We start from the raw sequence: 12,500 nt of genomic DNA, 5'->3' as shown, positions 1-12,500 counted from the left end.
TGTGTGACATGTATGTTTTCACAGGCATTCCATCCAGCCATGTTTAACCCCTTAAGTTTCCACAAACCCGTCTGTGAGCTGATTATGGATCAAAGCGACAGTCATCCATTAACAGAGTGTTACCCCCCAAAGAGTGCAATCTCCTAACAAAGAGGAAGGAAGCTGAAACCCAGTTAGCAGGATATGATGACATATTTCAGAGCTCCGAGCCTCATTAGTACGGCAGGTGTGTAACGACATCATCCGTCCCCTGTTGTTTCCCAGGTCGTTTCCTTTCTGGGAGGGAGCGCACACAGTGTGACACCAAGCTGAAATTACCTGTTCTTTGACATGGTGATCCAAACAACACAACAGAAAAGCTCAGATCACAACGTAGCCTATACCGTAGCAGCCTAGCCTAGATACCGGAAGCCTATAGCGGTCTCTCCTAAACACCTACTGCAGATGCCAAACGCAAATAATCCATCACGCAAACAAACATATCAATAAATAAAGCTAATGATCCTGGAGCTGCCACTGCCACCAGTTCTGCCTAGCCACACCCCCCTCCTCCCTCTCTCTGTGTCTCTCCCCCCCCTACCCCCCTCTCTCCCTCCCTCCCTCTCGCTCCCTCCCTCCCTCCCTCTCTCTCTCTCTCTCTCTCTCTCTCTCTCAGAAACAGTAGGCTCTCTCATTAGGGCACAGGGACGACATCTAGTGATTCATTACCATCACTAAGCTAAACCAGCCTATTAAAACTCAAAAAGCCATTGGAGGACTTCATAATGATTCCTCCAGCAGCAGCAGCAGCAGCAGCAGGTGTACGGGATGGGGGGCGATGTGTGAGTGTGTGTGTGTGTGTGTGTGTGTGTGGGGGGGGGGGGGGCAGTGCTCTGAGGCGCTAACAAACACGCCGCTACATGACAGTCTGGAACCCTGTCAGCCATTAACATGACCCTGCAGTTGTCTTGGAGACAGACAGCGGTCTAGTTCCAATACTTTAGGCAGGCATCCATCCTCCCTTCCTTCCTTCCTCCCCCCTACCACTTATTAACATGACCCTGCCATTGTCTTGGAGACAGACAGCGGTCTCGTTCCAATACTTTAGGCAGGCAGGCATCCATCCTTCCTTCCTTCATCCCTCCCCCCCCTACCACTTATTAACATGACCCTGCCGTTGTCTTGGAGACAGACAGCGGCCTAATTCCAATACTTTAGACATGCATCCATCCATCCTTCCTCCACCCATCCCCTACTTGAAGTTGATCTCTCATCAGCAGTAACATTGATTTGATAGTAGTTTAATAGTCTAAGCGAGGTGATCCGTGCAGTGCTTTGGCCTATCAAGTCACGTTCGATCAGTGAGATTCCTTCAAGGAACGATGCGTTTCGGAGAGTATTGGAACCGGGCCGGGCTCTTCATTCGAGAGGCAGGCGTGCGTGGCCTACCTCTCCACTCCACCCAGCCCGCCCACCCACGGGCTCGTTGTGGAAGAACAGCCTGGTCTTGGCAAGGGAGGCGTTCGTCAAACCCCACATGACAGTATTGACTGGGAGGCTGTTTACTGAGAGGAGCGCTGAACAGGATCAGCTAAACATATATTATGGTGGATCGATCAGGTAAATATTAGCCTCTCTCCACCTGCAGGCAGCGCTAGCACCGAGCTAGCACCTTCCTCCTCTGCTGTAGCAGCGCTAGCACCTTCTTCCTCTGCTGTAGCAGCGCTAGCACCTTCTTCCTCTGCTGTAGCAGCGCTAGCACCTTCTTCCTCTGCTGTAGCAGCGCTAGCACCTTCCTCCTCTGCTGTAGCAGCTGTAGCTGCTCCAGCCTCTCTGGTATCTTCCACCGCTGGAGGGGCTGTTCATCCAGTAATATCATTGATTGGATAGACGGCGGTTCTCTCTGAGGCGGATAAACAAACACCAGCGAACTCAGACGCCATGTTAGAGCTCAAATGATGTAAAAAAAGAAAAAAAAAGAAAAGAAATTGAAGAAGATAAAACGATAGAATATATTGGGCCCTGAGGGCTTGGCTCACCATCATCATAACCTTTTAGTCATAGTTCAAACTTCCTCTTCTTTCATGTCTGACACGCCTCAGCTGGTTCTCATCATGTAAAACCACAGTTTCAACGTGGTACCAGCGCTGTGAAGTCAACGCTCCTCGCAGACCGAGCCTCGGAGAGAGAGAGAGGACCCATCTGGGTGTTCACAGCACAGGGTCCAAATGAATACGCCCTGGGCGATCCATTTCTACAGAACCAAAGAATACGTTCTGTGTGAACGTGTTCTCTGGCTATACCGGCGCTGACCACGTGTGGCGCTGTAAGACACGTCAGAAATTGAAGACTCGTTGCGTGAGAGTTTACGCGAATCGCAAGATACGTTACTGAGAGTTACGTGAATTAGGATTTACGTGGTGATGAGGCGGTATTAGGCGTTTACTTTAGCAAATATGCATAAGCAGCACGGATTAGCAAGAGTTAGCATCGGATAGCTTATAACCAGGGTTTATAACCAGGCATTCCTTTCCATGCAGGACAATGAGCCTGTCCTCCGATGCCTACCTCCACCAACCTCCCCTGGAATACTTGGAAGACAACATTAGGGGGGGGGGGATATACTTATCCAGGGGTCATAGCGTATGCTACGCAGAGGATACCCCTGCTGTTAGCCTCCTGAACCACCACAGTAAGTGGCGTGGGTAGAGGAATAGATCCCTGTTCCCTGCCCCCCGCCCCCCCTGCCCAAACCACCACAGACCATTCAGTCCCTTCATCTGGAGTATGCACCTATCCAGAGGAAGAGCAGGGCATCAATCACTAGAGCTCCCATTTGGGGTGTGGGGGGGGGGGGGGAGAGAGAGAGAGAGAGAGAGAGAGAGAGAGAGAGAGATAGTTGGGTGGGGGGGGCTGACTGGACCTGACCTGTAGAGGGCTTCATCCAGTTGTGAACAGCAGGGCAGACAACAGGGCCCAGGAGGATGTGTGCAGACCTTTGTTCCAACTCTGCTCCAACACGTCCGTTTCAGATACGCAGTTTCATAGACTGCAACTGTTGTCTTCAAGTTTAGGCCACTGTTAGTTGGATCAGGTGTTAGCGCTTGGTCGGAACAGAAGCCGGCACACAATACCAGACCAGAGTTGACAACCCTTTCCAATCAGATTCGTCATGAATTTGTCATGAACTTTCTCCTTTTTTTAAATTTTTTTTATGATTTTAACATCCATAGAGTGTGTTCCAACATTATTTCCTAGCCACATCTCTCTTTTTGTTCATACTCACAAAACACGACATCCTTCAATGTACTGTACAGTGTCCATCTCCTTCTCCACAAATAACTCCTAATCAACACCCTTCTGACTGCCTTTCTCCTCCTCCCTCTCAGCCCTCTCCTCCATCCATCCTCCATTTCTCCTTTTCTCCTCAGTGGCTCAATTTCTCACCTGCGCAGAAACTCCATCAACACCTCCTCCTCTCACTCTGACCCTAGTTCACCTCCTCCTCTCACTGTGAGCCCAGTTCACTGCCTCTGATGCCTCCAGATCAGCTCTAACAACTGGCTAATCTGAAATAACACGGCCTTCACCAGGCCCGAACAAACATGTTCACCCACTTAATGGTTGTTCCCTCGGACGGGTAACATAATCATAATTTCGGTGAACAGGAGTGTTTGGGGGAGGGGGAGAGAGAGAGAAGGAGGAAGAGAGGCAGAGAAAGAGAGAGGAGGGGAGGGAGAGAAAAAGAGAGGAAGAGAAAGACAGAGAGAGAAGGAGTGAAAGAGAGAGCAAGGGGGAGAGAGAGCGGGGAGGGAGAGAAAGAGAGACAAAGAGAGAGAGAAAGGAAAAGAAAGAGAGAGGGGGAGAGCGAAAGAGAGAGGGAGAGAGAAAGAGAGAGAGAAAGAGGAAGAGAGAGAGAAAGAGAGAGAGAAAGAGGAAGAAAGAGAGAAAGAGAGAGAGAGAGAAAGATAGAGGAGGAGAGAGAGAGAGAGAGAGAGGGAGAGAGAGAGAGAGCGAGAGAAAGATAGAGGAGGAGGAAGAGAGAGAGAGAGAGAGAGAGAGAGAGAGAGAGAGAGAGAGAGAGAGAGAGAGAGAGAGAGAGAGAGAGAGGAGGACGGTGATTTAATCTTCTCTGGATCTCTGCTCCCTCCTTCCCCAGTCCACTCTGACAGGCAGACGGGAATGGACAGATTTATCAAAATTAGATTCTCATGCTCCACTTACCTCACATAGGCAGACAGCTTGCATGTGGTCATCTCCCCCTCCCCCCACCCCCCTTAACCCCCCCCCCCCCACCTATCTGTACCAATGATGGCATTGAACCTGTCCGAGTTCATGATGATAAATATATAATGTTACAACAGAAGAAAAATGACATCACATATAATTGTTCCTGTTGTCCATATAAACACATGGTGAGTGAAATACACTTGTTGTCTGTGTATGGACGCTAGACATCCATCCATACAGTAGCCTTGCTTGAATTATATGTACATATATATCGTATATCATATGTATATGAACATTATTAAACACCGGGGTCACTCCTACTGTCCATATCTGAATACAGTATTTCCCTACTGACGTCCACATCCATCTGCTGGCGGTCTCTGTGGGCCTGGCTGGTCCATAGTTCACCTGATGTTTAATTCATATTTATTACATAACACTGTATTAGACCCGCCCCAACACAGTCCCGTTGACCCCTGCTCTCCACAAGCCTTAATAATACAAACTACAATACAATCCCCAAAAAGGGCCGACCGAGTATTAGCACGAAACAGGCGTCGACCGCAGTCCGATCTCCTCCTATGAATTTACATTATTTCCTTGTTATGATGATGATGATGAGGATTATCTTATAGATAGATAGATAGATAGACTTTATTTTGTTGTTGTTGTTGTTGTTGTTGATGTTGTTGTTATATTATTATTTTACTGTCCTTGTGCTTCAGATGGCCCATGTTGAGTTCATCACAAAGCCTTGGGGTTGATGGTGAAACTGCAGTGATGGTAACTATCATAATGAGCAATGGTGGCGTTTTTTGTTTTCTTTTGTTTATATATATTTTCAGGGCGTTTCTGCTTTTATGGGGATAGAGACAGTAGAGACTGACAGGAAGGATGGGTGAGAGAGAGAGGAGGATAGAGACAGTAGAGACTGGCAGGAAGGATGGGTGAGAGAGAGGAGGACAGTAGAGACTGACAGGAAGGATGGGTGAGAGAGAGAGGAGGATAGAGACAGTAGAGACTGACAGGAAGGATGGGTGAGAGAGAGAGGAGGATAGAGACAGTAGAGACTGACAGGAAGGATGGGTGAGAGAGAGGAGGATAGAGACAGTAGAGACTGACAGGAAGGATGGGTGAGAGAGAGAGGAGGATAGAGACAGTAGAGACTGACAGGAAGGATGGGTGAGAGAGGAGGATAGAGACAGTAGAGACTGACAGGAAGGATGGGTGAGAGAGAGGAGGATAGAGACAATAGAGACTGACAGGAAGGATGGGTGAGAGAGGCGTGATGACATGCAAAATATGTCCAGTGTCTGAATCGAACCAGGAACCTTGCGATGACACAGTATGTGCTACACCACTAAGCACCCCAATGGTGATGTTTTCATTTCACTTAGCCTGTCCTATAGCATCTGAGCTGTAGTCAGTTGTTTCCAACAGTCTCTCTTAGATGGCAAAGATACATACAGATGTTTATTGTGCAATGCCATAGAAGATGAATAGGTCGACATAATGATAAGAGGGGGACAGGATTGGATCCGTTTGATGGCTGTTACTTCAGATGCATGCTGGGAAGCCTCTGTGACTGGCCCATCAGCCAACCTCATGTTGAACCTCATCGCTGAATAACCCATGAACAAACCTAGAACATGACTCAACATATACCAGCTCAGTAATGTTCATACTCCCCTCCCTCCCTCCCCTCCCTCTCTCCCTTGCTCCCTACCCTCCAACCCTCCCTCCCTACCCTCCCTTCCCCCCCCTTCCTCCCTCCCCTCCCTACCTACCGTCCCATCACTCCTGTCCCTCCCTCCTTACCTCCCCCTCTACCTACCCTCCCCTCCCATCCCTCCCATCCCTCCCATCCCTCCCTCCACCCCCGCACCTCTGTAAGACTAATTCCCTTTCCTGTTTCTTCACCACCTAGTGCTAAGTACCTCTAACCCCCCCCCCCCCCCATCCTCCCCCTCTCCTTCGTACACATGCTTGGTGTTGGATGTCACGAGCAGAAAGCACTTACTGGTTCCACTGAGCTCAGTAGCAGCAGTAGCAGCTGCCCGTCCGCCTGGCCGACTGGCCCAGTCCCTGGTGGTGTGGGGAGGGAGGGAAGGAGGGAGGGAGGGAGTGAGGGGGGGAGGGAGGGAAGAAAGGAGGGAGGGAGGGAGGGAGGGAAGGAGTGAGGGGGGGGGAGGGAGGGAGAGAGGGAGGGAAGGAGGAAGGGGGGGAGGGAGGAAGAGAGGGAGGGAAGGAGGGAGGGAGAAAAGGAGGTAGAGAAGGGAAGGGAGGAAGGGGGGAGAGAAGGGGAGGAAGGGAAGGAGGGAGGGGGAGAAAGAGAAAGAGAGAGATAAGCAGAGAGAAAGAGAGGGAGGGAGGGTGGGAGGGATGAAAGCTAGGAGGGAGAAAGGGAGGGAAGGAGGGGGGCTAGGAGAAAGGGAAGGAAAGAGGGAGGGAGGGAGGGGGGTTGTGTTGTGGCCCTGGCATTGATTGGGAGTAATGGATCAGGCTTAGGTTGATAATGTATGATGTAATTGTCAGAGGGGTTTAATTATGTGCTTATTACATGAGGGGCCGGGCTTCCTCGCAGACTCCCAATTACACTCTCTGAGGCTTTCAAAACAAGATGGCCGCCTGGACAGTGATATATGCTCTGTTGCTCTCTGCAGTAATGTATGTATGTTCACACTGTAAACAGCTTCCATAACCTCTATAAATATATACATATATATATATATATATAAAACCTAAAGACACTTCACAGAACATTACTTTCTGTCTAGTGCTTTGATATTTGGCACAACTTTTATATACCAACCTTTAGATACATAGGGACTGCTTACACATGATTGGTTAAGCAGCTTTGTAGGGCTTGTAAAAAAACTTTAGAAGGGCATCACTGAACCTTTATAGGATATATTCAGTGTAAAATGTATCCCTGCAAACTGTGTGTGTGTGTGTGTGTGTGTGTGTGTGTGTGTGTTAGTGTATCTGTATGTGTGTTAGTCTGTGTGTGTGTGTGTGTGTGTGTGTGTGTGTGTGTGTGTGTGTGTGTGTGTGTGTGTGTGTGTGTGTGTGTGTGTGTGTGTGCGCGCTCGCTGGTGCGTGTGTGTGTGCGTGTGAATGTGCACACGTGTGTGTGGATACAAGCGCCTGCTTGCGAGAGCCCAGGTATTTTTCCGCGCCACCGTGACTTTGAGAGTGAGAGTGTGAGGTCCCACTTCATCTAGCGTCTCTCTCTGTCTCTCAAACACCCACACACGCACACACGCACACACGCACACACACACACACACACACACACACACACACACACACACACACACACACACACACACACACACACACACAGACACACACACACACACACACACACACACAGGTCCCATCCCCGCAGGGGGATGGTAATGGCAGCCTCATCGCTGTCTGAGTGCCCATGCTACGCTGAGCAATGCTTTTCAATTACCCCGCTGCCGCCCAAGCTCGGGACGGACGGAAATACATAGCATATTTTATTTCTGAAGCAAAATGCTTAGGTCAGACGCACAGAGGAATAAAATATACCTCATGTCATTTGGCGTGACAGTTGTCCTTTACAGAGATTGCATAGAGGTCGTCATTATGTGGGAGTATGTTGGAGCGCAGGCGCTGTTGCATGGATGGATGGATGGATGGATGGACTGACGGACGGACGGAGTCGATGTGGGAGGGTTTATTAGAGAGAGAGGGTATGTGTGTGTGTGTGTGTGTGTGTGTGTGTGTGTGTGTGTGTGTGTGTGTGTGTGTGTGTGTGTGTGTGTGTGTGTGGCTGTGTGTGTATGTATGTATGTGTGTGTGAACAAACAACACCTGGATTTCCAGCTCAACCCAGTGTGTGTGTGTGTGTGTGTGTGTGTGTGTGTGTGTATGTGTGTGTGTGTGTGTGTGTGTGTGTCTATCCTGTATGCATGTTCAGTCTGTCAGCAGAATGGTCTTCCTGAGGGAACTAAAGAAAATGATTTCCCACTTATCTCTCTGTCCCTGTTCCACCTGCACAGGGAAGCCAGAATGTGTCTTTCTGTGTGTAGAATGTATGTCTTTCTGTGTGTAGAATGTGTGTCTTTCTGTGTGTAGAATGTGTGTCTTTCTGTGTGTAGAATGTGTGTCTTTCTGTGTGTAGAATGTGTGTCTTTCTGTGTGTAGAATGTGTGTCTTTCTGTGTGTAGAATGTGTGTCTTTCTGTGTGTAGAATGTGTGTCTTTCTGTGTGTAGAATGTTTGTCTTTCTGTGTGTAGAATGTGTGTCTTTCTTTGTGTAGAATGTGTGTGCTTAAGTCCTCTAACGAGGGGAGGTAGTGGCTGGGTAAAAATATATATTAAAAAAAAAATATACCTATAATTATAATTAATTATTATTTTATTTTCATGTCCAATTAGGCAATAGGGTAAAAGGAGACTAGAAATAATGCAAAATGATGCAAGCATAGAACTTCAATTCTGTTTCCTCATTTCAAAACTGATCTATCCCAAAGAAAAAAACAAGATGTGGAAAGACATGAGTAAACACAGCAAAGCCCATGAGGCCAGCCACACACACACACACACACACACACACACACACACACACACACACACACATGCACACACACGCACACACAGCCACTGTACAAGTTTGTTTGTTCTGTTGTTGTGTTCCTCTACAGTCTAAATGCTGTGAGTAACCATCTGAGGTCTCTCTCTCTCTCTCTCTCTCTCTCTCTCTCTCTCTCTCTCTCTCTCTCTCTCTCTCTCTCTCACTCTCTCTCTCTCTCCCACACACACACACACACACACACACTTAACTAGTCTCTCTCCCCTCACTCTGCGTCTCAGGGTGAGTCATCATGCGATGTGCCCCCCCCCCCCCCCCCCCCAGCCCCCCCACACATACACTCCAAACCCCCACCAGGCTCCATCGGCATCTGAGAAGCCCCCTTATTGGACGACAGCTCACGCCGAGTGCTTATTGGACGACAGCTCACGCCCAGTGCTTATTGGACGACAGCTTCCTCCGCTGTTTAAGGCCTCGTCCTTCATTGGCTCGTCTGACTCATATGTGGACACAGAGTTGGAGAGCGGCAGCTGCGGCGTTGGTTAAGGCCATGTCTCACCCCAGCCACGGACACACCTGACCAACACACACTAGTCAAGTTCAACCCAAAGGATGCCATCGCTCATTTGAACACCACAGAGTCTCATCTGTGCCCCCCTCCCAAATTTCGTTGTTTGGTACCTGTACTATATCAATGACAATAAAGACCATTCATTCATTCATTAAGTATGTATCTATTGAGGGATATCAACATCTAGTCCTACAGACTGTTGTCCTACAGATCTGTTCTTTGGGAAGAGAGACAGAGAGAAGGAGGGAGAGAAATACACAGGGGGGGGGAGATAGAGAGAGAGAGGAGGGAGAAGAAAGATAGAGAGGAGGGGGAAGAAGTCGAGAGAAAGAGACAGGAGGGAGAGAGATAGAGAAGGGAGAGAGAGAAGGAGGGAGAGAGATAGAGAGAGGGGGTGAGAGGGAGGGGGGAGGGGATCAGAGGCTCGAGGGTGGCAGAGAGAGAGAGAGAGAAGGATGGAGAGAGATAGAGAGAGAGATAGATAGAGAGAGGGGGTGAGAGGGAGGTGGGAGGGGGTGAGAGGGAGGGGGGATAGGATCAGAGGCTGGAGGGTGGCTGGTTAATGGAGTCCTCCTGGTTGATGGGGTTCGCTTGTTTGTTAGCAGGGTGAAAGCGGACACCTCTGGTCTCTCAGACACATCACTGGGAATTACACACACACACACACACACACACACACACACACATCACTGGGAATTACCCCCACCACAGCTGTAGGAGGCTACGCACGCACACACACACACACACTCAAGCACACACACACACACACACACAAGCACACACACACACACAAGCACACACACACACACACACAACCACACACACACATACACAAGCACACACAAGCACGCACACAAGCACACACACACACACACATACACACACACACGCACACACACACACACACACGCACACACACACACACCCATACACATACACAAGCACACACACACGCACACACACACAAACACACACACACATACACACACACACACACACACACACACACACACACACACACACTGGCAGAGGTAGACATTGGAGACTGGCAGAGGTAGACATTGGAGGCTGGCGGAGGTAGACATTGGAGGCTGGCGGAGGTAGACATTGGAGGCTGGCAGAGGTAGACATTGGAGGCTGGCAGAGGTAGACATTGGAGGCTGGCGGAGGTAGACATTGGAGGCTGGCGGAGGTAGACATTGGAGGCTGGCGGAGGTAGACATCGTAGGACGGCCTCATCGTAACGCACGGAACGGAATGTAAGCACATACCAGTCCTCATGGTGTTCCATGCATTACACTGAAGCCGTCCTCCGATGTCTACCTCCGCCAGCCTCCCCTGACGCAGCCTCAGACTGGGTCGGTGTGGCGTTTGGCACCAGAACAAACCCATAGGAACCATCTGTAGATGTGGACTTCCTATGTTGATTTTTGCTATGGATCCATACTGATATATACTATAAACACATCCATACTGATAGGTACTATAAACACATCCATACTGATATATAAACACAAAATATACAGTAGCATTTGAACAGAAACATATCCATTTGTGCCTTGTGTGAACATTAGTTTGTGGATAGTTACCACCGTCTCTATTTGCAGCATTTAGCAAGTGGAGAACGCTCAGATCAAATATGGCACAACAAACACAGCCAGTTATCTTTCTATAATTTCATGTATGCAAATGAGTGTTTGATTTTCCTTATGCAAATGAGATTTTCAATTAACTGCAAAAAAAATAGAGAAATCTGGGACTTGGCAGCAAAGCGATATCACCCATTGTATCCTCCTCACACCGAAATAAATTATGAATACTCTAATAGCATCTCACATCAGGGATAATTATAGAGCCCAGACAGAGAGAGAGGGAGAGGGAGAGAGGGAGAGAGGGAGAGAATCCTTTAACATGCAAATACTCCACTTTGTTTTCTTTTGCAAAGATCAATTATAATTGGTCAGGTACACACATCACACATCACAGGGGGGATTTCATGACCCATTTTATTTTAGAGTTACGCATCCCAAATGATCTCCCTCCCTGTCTTCCTCTGTCTCTTTCCTTCTCTCTCTCACATTCTCATTCTCTATCTCTCTCTCCCTCCCTCTCTCCATTCCTCCCTTTCTCTCATTCCTCACTCTCTATCTCACTCCCACCCTCCCTCCATTCCTCCCTCCCTCCCTCCCTATCCCTCCCACCCTCTCTCTCTCTTTTCTCTCTCTATCTGTGTGTGTGTTTCTGCATTTCATTGACTTCACTTGGCAAACAGAAAGTCTTATTATCAAAGCCCCTCTGTGTCAGTGCCACAGCACACAGAGGTAAACCATTTCCTTGTGATTTAGGGCTCACTAGAACACATCAGCGATGCACCCCAAATACATCCCCATGTGGAAAACACAATATATTCAAAAAGTACAATATGTTCACACTGCAAACTCCTCTTCTCCCCGTTCCCTAGTCAGAGACTATTCCGACTGAAACACAACCAAGGCAGTCATATTCCCAATTTATCATGTATGGTACTACGAGGATTACTTATGCAGTATGAATGAATCTCCCACAGTGCATCTGAGTACAGGGCCAGCCATGCAGCATTAACAATGCTGTTAACAATGTTGTGTAACCTGCATGAGTCTTGTGGAAGTATTCCGAAACCTTTTCAAAGTTTTCACCTTGTGTTGTCCCAGAGCCAGAAAACAAAATGCATTCAATCAGGATCTAGACTGCCTACTAGACACTTTAAAAGTGAACGAATAGCATTAAAAGAAATGTAAATAAGTTGTAAACAGAAAAAAAAAAAAAAAAAAAGACCTGTTGGCTTCTGTCTTCAGACCCCTTGCAGTTCACTTGACGTTAGCTCATGATACAAACATGTCTTCAACAGGTTATTCATTAAGCTGAATTGAGGTCTGAGGGCAAGGAGAATAGTTAATGTGATTCCAGAATGAATACGTTTGTCTTCAGCTGATTTAGAGAGGAATCAGGAACACACTTTGATGAAGCTGTCATGACCAACTTTTCTCTTCAACTCCTTAGTCTCTGCCCGGTGGCAAGCATAACCATACCATGATGCATCTACCACTATTCTACAGGAGACATTTTTTGCATTTGATAATATTTTTTGCATTATTTTTTTTTTTTTTAGGAGAGCCAC

This window comes from Nansenia antarctica (genome assembly GCF_963989245.1).
Source record: "Nansenia antarctica genome assembly, chromosome: 1".
In the NCBI taxonomy this organism is placed as follows: Eukaryota; Metazoa; Chordata; class Actinopteri; order Argentiniformes; family Microstomatidae; genus Nansenia; species Nansenia antarctica.
This window is presented reverse-complemented; position numbering follows the sequence as displayed.